This window comes from Trachypithecus francoisi, unplaced genomic scaffold, assembly GCF_009764315.1.
Source record: "Trachypithecus francoisi isolate TF-2019V2 unplaced genomic scaffold, Tfra_2.0 Lachesis_group4, whole genome shotgun sequence".
Taxonomy (NCBI): domain Eukaryota; kingdom Metazoa; phylum Chordata; class Mammalia; order Primates; family Cercopithecidae; genus Trachypithecus; species Trachypithecus francoisi.
Window position 1 is genome coordinate 89,962,451 of NW_022681469.1, and position 12,635 is coordinate 89,975,085.

At 37.2% G+C, this 12,635-nt stretch overlaps 1 pseudogene; it reads right to left on the reverse strand.

Moving 5' to 3' along the window:
* Positions 1-11,062: 11,062 nt before the first annotated feature.
* LOC117073887 lies at positions 11,063-11,155 on the reverse strand (annotated as a pseudogene).
* Positions 11,156-12,635: the final 1,480 nt, after the last annotated feature.

The following is a 12,635-nucleotide window of genomic DNA, read 5'->3' on the forward strand; positions in this document are numbered from 1 at the left end:
CTTGGGACCAGAAGTGTTTTAGAGTTTGTATTTGGATTTTGGAATATTTGCATATAAATAATGAGCTATCGGCCAGGCACAGTGGCTCATGCCTATAATCCTAGCACTTTGGGAGGCTGAGGCAGGCGGATCACCTGAGGTTGGACGTTCGAGACTCGCCTGACCAACATGGAGAAACCCCATCTCTACTAAAAATACAAAATTAGCTGGACGTGGCGGCACATGCCTGTAATCCCAGCTACTTGGGAGACTGAGGCAGGAGAATTGCTTGAACCCGGGAGGCTGAGGTTGCAGTGAGTCAAGATCACTCCATTGCACTCCAGCATGGGCAACAAGAGTGAAACTCCATCTCAAATAAATAAATAAATAAATAGCGAGCTCTCTTGGGGATGAGACCCAAGTCTAAACATGAAATTAATTTATGTTTCATACCTACCATATGCAAATAGCCTGAAGGTAATTTTATTCAATATTTTAAATAATTTTATGAATGAAACAAAATTTGTATGCCTGAGGTCAGGTGAGGAATTTCCACATGTGGCATCATGTTGGTGTTCAAAAAGCTTCAGATTTTGGAACATTTTGGATTTCAGATTTTCAAAATAGGGATGTTTCACAATCAGAATCCAGCATATTCATTTGAAAGGTGTAGGATAGGCCGGGCGCGGTGGCTCAAGCCTGTAATCCCAGCACTTTGGGAGGCCGAGACGGGCGGATCACGAGGTCAGGAGATCGAGACCATCCTGGCTAACACGGTGAAACCCCGTCTCTACTAAAAATACAAAAAACTAGCCGGGCGAGGTGGCGGGCGCCTGTAGTCCCAGCTACTCCGGAGGCTGAGGCAGGAGAATGGCGTAAAACCCGGGAGGCGGAGCTTGAAGTGAGCTGAGATCCGGCCACTGCACTCCAGCCCGGGCAAAAGAGCAAGACTCCGTCTCAAAAAAAAAAAAAAAAAAAAAAAAAAAAAAAGAAAGGTGTAGGATATTGAATAACAGCTATATAGTTGTGTCAGATATTTTAATGTTATAGTACTGTATTTTTTTGTGCTATTGTATCAGAGTCACGTTTTTATTAAGATTTATAATTTATACCTAATCTCTTAAAAATACTGCAGAGCTTGCCTTAGTCTGTATCCTGCATGTGCTGTTTTTTTTTTCTAGTACTGTAATTGAGTTGCTATGTAAAATGTGGTCTGCCTACGTAATTCTTCCCACCTAACTTTATTAGGAACATTAGTAGAATAGCAATATCACAAAATGTTTAATTAGAATCATGGGAAATCAAACTAATTTGCACTAAAGGTCAAGACTGGCTTTCAAAGCAAGTGATTTTTATGGTTAGAAGTAAAGCAACTTTATTTACAGACAGCGATCGAGGCAAAAAAAAGGCCATTTGTTATTTGAAAGACATCAGGAAAGCCATTGATTCTCGATTTGGACTATACATTAAAATAACCTGGAGAACTAAAAACGAAAACAAAAAATCTGAACCAGGATCACCACTTCAATGATATTGACTTAATTTGACTTTTATGAGGCTTAGGCATGAGTATTCATTAAACCTCCAAGGTAATTATAATGTGCAACTAAAGTTGAGAACCGCTATTAAAGCAAGCATCAGGAAAGCACAAAGAACAGGATAAAGTAAATATAAAATCCTTACCATTTAGGAGATGACATATCCTTTCTAAAAGAGGAAATATTGTCTAATTAGTTATGAAAACTAAACTTTTAGTTCTATTTTGAAAAGGGACAGATTAATCTCATTTAAATATTGTTACAAGCATAGGTAAGAGTACATAAATCTATACTTTTTAAAAAGCCCCTTTTTTCCCCTTTGTATTTAAACTCGCTTATCTTCTTATATTCAAGATTATTAAATCTCAGCTATGGGCCTTGTTTTCCCCTACCTCCACATTGTTCCAATTTATAAATTGAAGCTGTACATTAATTTCCAAATGAATGATTTAAAATCAACGGAATAAATGGGGCACTTGCAATCAATGAAAAAATCCAGCGATTATCTCGGGCGTTTTTTTCTCCATAAGGAAAGCATGATTAGTCTTGCAAAATGGTATTTTGTCACTTTGTGCAAGTATCTTGATCATTCTGGGCCTGTGTTGCTTTTTCTATAAAACTGGGATATCACATATTGCTGAATTGCAGTGACCATTTATTGAGTGTTCATTGTATTTCAGGTTCTAAGTGTATTAAGTTCTTTATATGTGATATTTCATCAGAGTGAAAACACTATGGAGTAAGGACTATTTTCTAAAATCCTATTCTGAAGATGGAAAACCAAGCCTCAGAGACTTGCCTAGCTAGGTTAACATGTCTAAAGTTATGTTTCTTATTATCAACTGGGCCAGGATCTGAATTTAGGCAGTCCAACACCATAGCCAGTGGTAACAAGGTAGTACTAACCCTCTGTCAAGACAAATTTTTCTTTTTAGCTGACTGGTTAAGACTAAAATTAAAACTTGTACCTTCTTTACAGGGACATTTTCCAGAAAGATGATCTTGATATTTCCCAACTGAACAACAGATTTTTCTGTTGAAGCTAACAAGGAACAGGTGCACCGCTGGCGCTGGCATCCGCCGCTGGCACCGGACTTGTGGTAGGATGGTGCTCTCTGGTGCTGGTTGGGTTTTAAGGAAGGAGCATTACACTGAAAAATTCCCAAAGTCGGCCGGGCGCGGTGGCTCAAGCCTGTAATCCCAGCACTTTGGGAGGCCGAGGCGGGCAGATCACGAGGTCAGCAGATCGAGACCATCCTGGCTAACACGGTGAAACCCTGTCTCTACTAAAAAATACAAAAAAAAAAAAAAAACCTAGCCGGGCGAGGTGGCGGGCGCCTGTAGTCCCAGCTACTCGGGAGGCTGAGGCAGGAGAATGGCGTAAACTTGGGAGGCGGAGCTTGCACTGAGATCCGGCCACTGTACTCCAGCCTGGGCGACAGAGCGAGACTCCGTCTCAAAAAAAAAAAAAAAAATTCCCAAAGTCCATAAGACTCTGCCCCACTCTTCACTTCCAAATCTTAGAGAAAACTTCGGGTGTGGGGAAAACAGAAGAGAGCTTGTCTGGATTAACGTGAATTGGCTTGAGGAATGTCAGGAGTGGGAAGCTGGGTAAATTTGTGGTCAGAAGACCTTAATTAAATTCCTGGCTCTCCTCTTCATGCCCTGACAGTCACTCAACTTTTCTGAATCTCAGTTTTCTCATCTTTAAAATAGAAATGGTGATGTGGTAATTGAATTCCGTACTTAAAAGGACAGATGATCAAATAAGATAATGTACTGTAAAAACTCTAAATAAAGCATAAGAAGGTTTTGAAAACTGTTAATGTTAACAAAAGCAGATTTTTATTTTCTAATTGGAAGACTTTATCTTTTTAACATGCAGAATAAAAGTAAAACAATGTTTACTCTACAAAACGACTTGAACTAGAATGCCCTTCTGGTATACTTGGACTGACATTTACTTCCCCCAAGTGCTCAAAACCCCTATGCATTTAAGCAACTTCCAGGTGTACCAGTTACTGCCTAATGGGCAAATCCCATGATCTTTTCTCAGTCTTCATAGAATTATAGCAGTAGTAACTTATTATTCAGTAAATGTACATTGAGTACCTACTATGTCCCTGAAATGGGTTTAAGGTCATTGGAAATACAAGTCAGTGAAAATAAAGGCAGGCAAAAACAAAATTGCCTATTAAGTACCTAATGTGGACAAAGTGTTACATATAATCTCATTGAATCTTCACAGCAATCCTATGACATAGGTTTTACTGGCATTACTTATAAATGAGGATACTGAGGGTCAGAGACTTCAAGAGGCATGTCTGGCACATCCTAGCAAAGAGAAAAGTAGAACTGGGATTAAAATCCTATTCTATCTTCTTTTCTAGAAAGTGGTTTTTCTTGTGACCATTTATATGTTACTTCATTAACTCATACTTCACTCAGTCTAGTCCTTTGACTTTCTTCTTTCTATGAACATCACAGATATTTTCTTAGCCACCTGTGGTTAAAACCATGGCACCATCTTTAAAACTCTTACTCTATTCCCCTCCACATCAAATCTGTTTCAATGTTAATGAACTTTATCTTCCATTTTTGTTGCCAATCTTTAGCACTTATTACTTCTTGCTACTATTCTTGTGCTAGACTTACAACTAGTCTACTTTCCCTCTCCGCTCCATTCAGCCTAATCCATACAGTGTTGCCTAGTGAATCTTACTAAAGTACAAATCTAGTTATATCACTTCTCGAAAATCTTCCATGGCTTGCCATGGCCTGCCATGGCCTACAGAAATTGTCGGTAATCACAAGGCATTCCTACTGTCAAGGGTATAGGGCAAACCATATTTTTAGCCTTCTTCTTCAGTATGCTTCTTCCTGTGCACAAAATTCATGTTTCCCAGGCTTGTCTGATAAGAATCACCTGGGGCTTAAGTAATTTGTAGATTCAATGGTATTCCCATCAAAATACCATTAACATTCTTCACAGAGGTAGAAAAAGCTATTTTAAATTTCATAGGGAATCAAAGAAGACCCCGTATAGCCAAGACAATCCTAAGCAAAAATAACAAAGCTGGAGGCATCACGCTACTTGAATTCAAACTATACTACAAGGCTACAGTAACCAAAACAGCATGGTACTGATACCAAAACAGATATATGGATCAATGGAGCAGAACAGAGTCCTCAGAAATAGCACACACATCTGCAACCATCTAATCTTTGGTAAACCTGACAAAAACGAGCAATGGATAAAGGATTTCCTGTTTAATAAATGGTGTTGGGAAAACTGGCTAGCCATATGCAGAAAATTGAAACTGGACCCCTTCCTTACACCTTATACAAAAATTAACTCAAAATGGATTAAGGGCTGAAATGTAAAACCCCAAACCATAAAAACCCTAGAAGAAAACCTAGGCAATACCATTCAGGACATAGGCATGAGAAAAGACTTCCTGACAAAAATGCCGAAAGCAATTGCAACAAAAGCCAAAATTGACAAAAGGGATCTGTTTAAAGAGCTTCTGCATAGCAAAAGAAACTGTCATCAGAGTGAACAGGCAACCTACAGAATGGGAGAAAATTTTTGCAATCTACCCATCTGATAAAGGTCTAATATTCAGAATTTACAGGAAACTTAAACATATTTACAAGAAAAAGACAACCCTATCAAAAAGTGGGCAAAGTAAATGAACAGACACTTCTCAAAAGAAGACATTTATGTGACCAGTGAACATATGAAAAAATCTCAATATCACTAATCATCAGAGAAATGCAAACAAAACCACAATTAGATACTATCTCATGCCAGTTAGAATTGCGATTATTAAAAAGTTAGGAAATAATAGATGCTGGCGAGGCTGTGGAGAAATAGGAATGCTTTTATACTACTGGTGGGGATGAAAATTAGTTCAACTATTGTGGAAGACAGTATGGCGATTCTTCAAGGATCTGGAACCAGAAATACCATTTGACCCAGCAATCCCATTACTGGGTATATGCCCAAAGGAATATAAATCATTCTGCTATAAAGACAAATGTACATGTATGTTTATTGCAGCACTATTTACAATAGCAAAGACATGGAACCAACCCAAATGCCCATCAATGACAGACTGGCTTAAGAAAATGTGGTACATATACACCATGGAATATATACACTATGCATCCATACAAAGGAATGAGATCATGTCCTTCGCAGGAACAGGGATGAAGCTGGAAGCCATCATCCTCAGCAAACTAACACAGTAACAGAAAACCAAATACTGCATGTTCTCACTCATAAGTAGAAGTTGAACATTGAGAACACATCACACAGAGAGGGGAACAACATATTCCAGGGCCTGTTGAGGGGTGGTGGGGGGTGAGGGGAGGGAACTTAGAGGACGAGTCAATAGGCGCAGCGAACCACCATGGCATATATACCTATATAACAAACCTGCACGTTCTGTACATGTGTCCTGTTTTGTTTATTTTTTGTTAGAAGAAATAAAAAAAGGAATCACCTGGACCTTATTAACATGGGAGTTCCCAGGCCCCGCTTGACCATACTGAGCCAGAATCCTCAAGGATTTACAGAGCCTTGTGGGGCATGGTAAGACTGGTGTTCCTCCCAGAGACCCAGAGCACAGGTGCATGCCTGTGACCATCCTAAGTCTCTCACGAGCACTGTGTGTTGAGGAATTCAGCCAGCATCACCTGATATGATGACACTTTGTCATATCTGAGACCTCCAAGTCACCCTTTCTCATACATTACTGAAGTGCAAACCAAGTGCCAAAAAACCCAAGACACATTAATTAAATTGAATCCTCCAAAGAATTGGTTTTCTCACATTTTTAAGAGCATGAGATATTTTTATGTGAGCACAAAGTGAAACACATAAAAAGATTTAACTTGTAAATAACTTTGTGTGTGTGTGTGTGTGTGTGTGTGTGTGTGTGTGTGTGTGTGTTTTGAGACAGAGTTTTGCTCTTGTTGCCCAGGCTGGAGTGCAGTGGCATGATCTCGGCTCACTGCAACCTCTGCCTCCCGGGTTCAAGTGATTCTTCTGCCTCAGCCTTCCGACTAGCTGGGATTACAGGCACCTGCTGGGATTACAGCCTGGCAAATTATTTTTTGTATTTTTAGTAGAGATGGGGTTTCACCATGTTGGCTAGGCTGGTCTCAAACTCCTGACCTCAGGTGATCCACCCATCTTACCCACCCAAAGTGCTGGGATTACAGGTATGAGCCACCATGCCTGGCCATAAATAACTTGTTTAGCTCATGAATTGTCCAATTTTGGACTTGTATACATAGCTAGATATACATATATAATTGTATATAATTAAATATGTGTATATGTGTACATAAATGATTATGGGCATATGTATTTGTGTGTTTGAATATATATGCATAGGGATAGGGATACACATGTACATGCATAGATGACTTGCCTTCACCAAAAATTATACAGATGTTTCTCAGCTTACAATGGGGCTATATCCTGATAAACCCATTATCAGTCAAAAAATTGTACTTATAACCTGGCTTATAAAAAGACCCCCCAATATTGCAAGATAAAAGACGTTAACTGTAAGATTATGATGCAAGAGGAAAATAATGATCAGAAAATACGTAGGAGTGGAAAAAGTTTCTATAAAAATTTCTACACTACCGCTGAAATAGCTGTTAAATAGCATATTGAAATAAAGATTGGTGCTTTTTTCTTTTTCTTTTATTTTCCTGATTTTCACTCTTATTAAATAAAGTTACTCAGCTTTTGAAATCACTTGTATCATCTCACTATGTATTTACAGATTTTTTTTCTTCTCAGAAATTTGTTTGTACCAAATTCCTTTTAAATATTTAAATATTATGCATGTTTTACCTTTGTAAACTCCTACCTTTGTAAAACATGCAGAATATTAATGTCTACTTCTCTATCACCAGTAAATACTTGAATATTATTAAGTGATAATATTTTTAGAATTATAGGCATCAAACTATAGTTGACTTTTGAACAACACAGGGGTTAAGGGTGCCATCCCCACCCCCAGTGGAAAATTCATGTATAACTTTTTGATTCCCTGAGAACTTAACCATTAATACCCCACTGTTGACTGGAAGCCTTACTGATAGCACAAACCAGTGATTAACACATTCTTTTATGTTGTATGTTTTATACACTGTGTTCTTACAATAAAGTAAGCTATACAAAAGAAAATGTTCTTAAGAAAATCATAAGGAAGGGAAGATATATTGCCATTTATTAGCTGTGTGGGTGAAGAAAAGTTATTTAACTTGACTACACTCAGTTTATTCATTAAATAATCTTTGCAGACCTGGTAAGCACTGGATGAAATAATGTAATAAGACAAAAACGTGAAGGTTTTCTCCATAGTCTTATCACTCTGTATCATAATTTAATCATGTTTCTTTACACTGTTTCTCAATTCCTGAGAGAATGATTTTAGATAAACCCAGAGAACTCTCTTTGAATATCATTCTTTGTTTCAAACGTATTTCCCTGTGGCAGGAAGCGATAAACACACAAGGCATAGACAGCTAGTGACTGAAGAGGAAGTTAATGGTGTTTGTTTTTCCTCCAGAATTAGTAGTTCGGAAATTAAAAATAAAAATGTGGCTTGCCAAGTTTGTAAACTATACAGAATTCTTTGATTACAAGATGACAATGAATTTAATTTTTTTGACATTTGTATTCCTTTAATACTTATGAATTGAAATGTTTTTAAAACTTATAAATTTGCAGCTTTACATTTGGTAAACTATAATGATTAAAATATCCAAATCCATTAATTTCTTTCTTGCCCTGTAAACTTGAAAACTGAGAAAAGATTTAGAGTAAAGCATTTTGAAATCATTGACAAGCACAAATACTGTTAGACTGTATGTCAAGATTGTATTGCTGCCCTTGAGGAGATGTTATAGGTGCTTTTTAAGCTATGACGAGAAGACATGAACAAGGCCTTTCCCCAGCTATGTGCTGGAAAAGGAAACCTCAGTTGTGATTGTACAGTATTGCTTGACTCAAAAGTCAGCTCATTTTCCACTAGGGATTCCTGTCCTGTCCATTCCTGGAAATGAGGTAGAATGAACCAGGGGGGGCTGTCACAGTAGAATGCGGCGATTTAGGAAAATCTACAAGTGGCAGTAAATGCTATTCTAGAAAGTTAATTTTTTTTTTTTTTTTTATTTCAGGGAGCAAATCCTTTATATTTGGCAGGGACGATGCAACTTCTTAGTGGTGTCTTTCATTTAATTAAAATTAAGATTGATGTGGCTTGCTGCTGCTGCAAAATATCATTCTGACTTTTGCTTAGCTATTCAATGATTTGTAAATATTCAAATGCACTTTGTTATGGATAAAAGGGAGTTCCTTGGGTAGATGTTTAACTTTTATTGCAAAACCTCTTGTGTTCACTTATGTTGCCAGATTTGGTAGTAGTCATGCACCCTAGGAAAATCACTGGCAAAACAGTGGAGTGGAAAGGATCATGAGTATTTACTGTGAGGAGAAGGGAAGGTAAAGATGTTGTAGGGGTTATATCATTTCACTCAGGAATTTGCTTTGGAAATGTCATTAAGGAAATAGTATGTGGGGGTGGTAGGTAGTTTTAGATTGTTTCTAAGTAAAATTACGATTTTTCTTTTAATGAACTGCAAAGAAATCATCTAGTCCAGTGCTCATGAAACCAATTTAGTTAGTGGCAATTCAACAATGGAATAGAATAGGCTACAATACAACATGCCAGAGTGCACACACATAGTACGACTTAGTGTTAATTTATGAGACTGCATGAGTTTTATATAGATAAGCATGTTTCTATATATATGTGCAATGCATTTCATATGAAATGTATTTCTCATATGAGTAGCTGTTGAAAAAGCTTAAAAGCCACTGATTGACTTTTTCTCCCGTTTTACAGATGAGAAAACTGAAAGAGGCTGATTCCCATTCTATTTGAGTGGGTCTTCTTGAGGCAGCTTATCTATCATCAGGTCTCTCTTGTTAGAGTCTGTTTAATTACCTATGCATCTTTTACACTTTTTCACCTTTGCTCAAAAATTCCTATATTTTTGTGACCAGAAATTGGATTAAAGATGCTGACTCTGGGGAGATAATCTTTGCTGAGTCTCTAAGCCCCATGTTGGGTGGGTAGTTGGTACTTGTAATACCAAGGGGAAAAGAACAGTATTTATAGCTCTCTGTAGAGATAAGATCAGTTATCTTAGGTAAAGTCAGGTGAAAAGGTGGAACAATAATACATTTCATCAATAGATTCAACCAAATAATCATTAGCTTCTACCATTTGTTTCAGTTCAGTTCAACAAATACTTACTGAGCTCCTACTTTGTATCAGGTATTTTACTAGCCACTTACTTCCTCCTTTATGGGACATGAATTAGTCATACAATTAAATTGATCTCTCCCTTTGCTTGTGGTGTACAGAGTGATTTACTGAAGTAAAAGGGGGTTTTGTTTGTCAAAGATGTAAGAGATGTAGTGCCATGCTTTATAACGCAATATGCTACTTTGGAAATCTGTTATGCCTTACCTAGAAATGTTCCTAATATCTTGAACTCCACCTTTCACTCATTAGGAAGTCCTGCAATATAAAGTTCACCTATAATATTTTTCTCTATGTTTGCTTTCATAACACATTGATTTATATTGAACTTTCTCCTTGTTGCTATTTATACAGTGTCAGTTCTGCTCTACAAGCTGATATGTGTGTGTGTGTGTGTGTGTGGTGTGTGTGTGTGTGTGTGTGTGTTTCTCTGACTACCTGAGAATCGAGGCAGCAGGGCCAAGGGTGCTGCCTCACCATGTGAGGTTTTGTGTTTCCCACCTTGTTGTGCTTCTTGTTTGCCTTTCTGCCTAGCAGTTCCTGTAGGTGGTGTTCTGTTTTCTCTCTTTTTTGTTTTTAAAGTGTTTGTGCAAAGCATATTATTCTGTTTTTACTTTGCTTCTTAATTGAGTATTGGCCATGTAACTTATTGCTTGAAACAGTTACAGCATCAGGGAATAGTCCCAAATGGCACCCTGAGCCTGATTCTTCTTGATAGCTGTCACTGCGGAAAGGGACACCCATGAGGTAGGTCCAAGCCAAAGAAAGGAGATGTATAAGCACAGCCTAATCTTATTAGTGGGTCTAGAAAAACTGCTTCTTTATTAACTGTCAATCTTTTAAATCTTTGCTAATTATAATAATGAAACATGATATTTTGTAGTCATTTTTACTTGCATTCTTGATTATTAGTAGTTTTGAACATTTTTCCATATCTCTATAGGATTTTCTTCCCATTTGGAATTTCTGTTTGTGTCCTTTGGTTATTTTTCTTTTAGACTGTTCTATTTTGTTATTGATTTATAAGACCTTTTTTCTATCTTATTGAAATTAATCATTTTCATTGCGGTTAAAATTTACCATTTTAACACATTTTGAGTGTGCACTTTAGTGGCATTAAGTACATTCACATCATTTGCCACCCTCACCACTGTCCATCTCCAGAAATTTCCCCTTATCCCAAACCAAAAAAAAACATAGTAGGTGCTATGAAACTAGGCCCGATGGCCTCTTCCATTCTTAACAAGGGAGACGCTAACCTTCTCTTTTTTCCAACAACACTAGTCACATTTCTTGAATGGTCGAATCCCTTAATTATTTCTCTGGATCCAGTGCTGCCATGATGATTGCAACTTCATTTTAAAGATGTATTCATACATTAAATAAACAGGCAAACAGCTGTTCTCATATGACCATCTTATTGAGCAAATTCTGTTTTGTTTAGTCTTTATAGTTCTTCCACTTGTTGTTTAATCTACTGTTGTTTGATGTTTTCCTTGCTTGCCAATGTGATATTTCCAGCTGTGCATGGAAATTAATTTTCTATTTGAATAGACAATTCCAGGAAATTATCTATTAAGGTTATAGGAGGCAAAGAGAATTTTGCTTTATAGTTGTGTGTGTGTGTGTGTGTGTGTGTGTGTGTGTGGTGTTCGTGGCATTATAAGGAGGGAAGGTTGATTTAAGAGTTCATGATTGCCAGTTTTTGTTTTTAACTAATATTATTTAAATAAAATAAACTTTGCCACTGGTCACAAAAGCTATCAATAATAGGAAGTATGGGACACTGAAAACTGATTTTCTATCTGAAACAGCAATTCTAAATGAATCGCTCATGGACTCTGAAACCTTTTCTGGACAACAGACCTCTTTGAATATCTGACAGATTCTGTGGAACCTCAAACCCTGAGGTTCCCATATTTTTATCTAAAACCCTAGTTGAGGTGCATTTTGGAATCAAGAATTTATCAGATTTTAAAAAGCTAGTATGATATTAAAAATGTATTAGGTTTGCAAAAGGACCATATACCCCCATATTACCTATCACCTTTAATGGAGTCTGGGATGATTCCCTATAATAAAAAAAATAATATTTCTGCAGTTAAATTCATAGATCTTAATCTTAAATGAGATAAATAAAAACATTAAATAGCCTCACATCTGTGTAGGTCAGTTTTTGCTGCCAGATGAGTTGAGGTTTGTTGCCAAACAATTTCTGAAAAATCTTTTGTTCTTTAGGATCAGTGATAAGGGACAAACACAATTTCACCTGTACTCTAGGGGGTTCTACTGTCCTTGGTCAGGAGTGGTTTGGCTCCATGTTCCAGCCGGGCCTGCTTCTTCTCCTCAGCCCTACTCAAGTCGTGGACTTAGCATTTTCACTGTTACAGACAGTTTTGCTTCTGGGGTTCTGCACCTGTCATTTTTTGATGAATTTAATCCTCTTTTTTGCAGCCATATTGTATATGGGCTCTCGTTCTTTATACTCAATATGTTTGCCATCGTGTGTAAATGTTTCATCATAATGTGAACACGTATATTATGTTCTTCATCATCCCTGTTCCTTTGCATCAGTTATTCTCAATACTTGAAATGCCTTTTTCTGCTTTCCTCCTGTTAATTTATCCTCTACTACATCATTCTGCCTGGATAACCTATTTTCCCCCTCTGTTATATTTTCTATATTCCTTTAAAGCTTTGTGTTTACCACTGTTTTAGCGTGCATCACATTCCTCCATAATTATTTGAATATTTATCCATC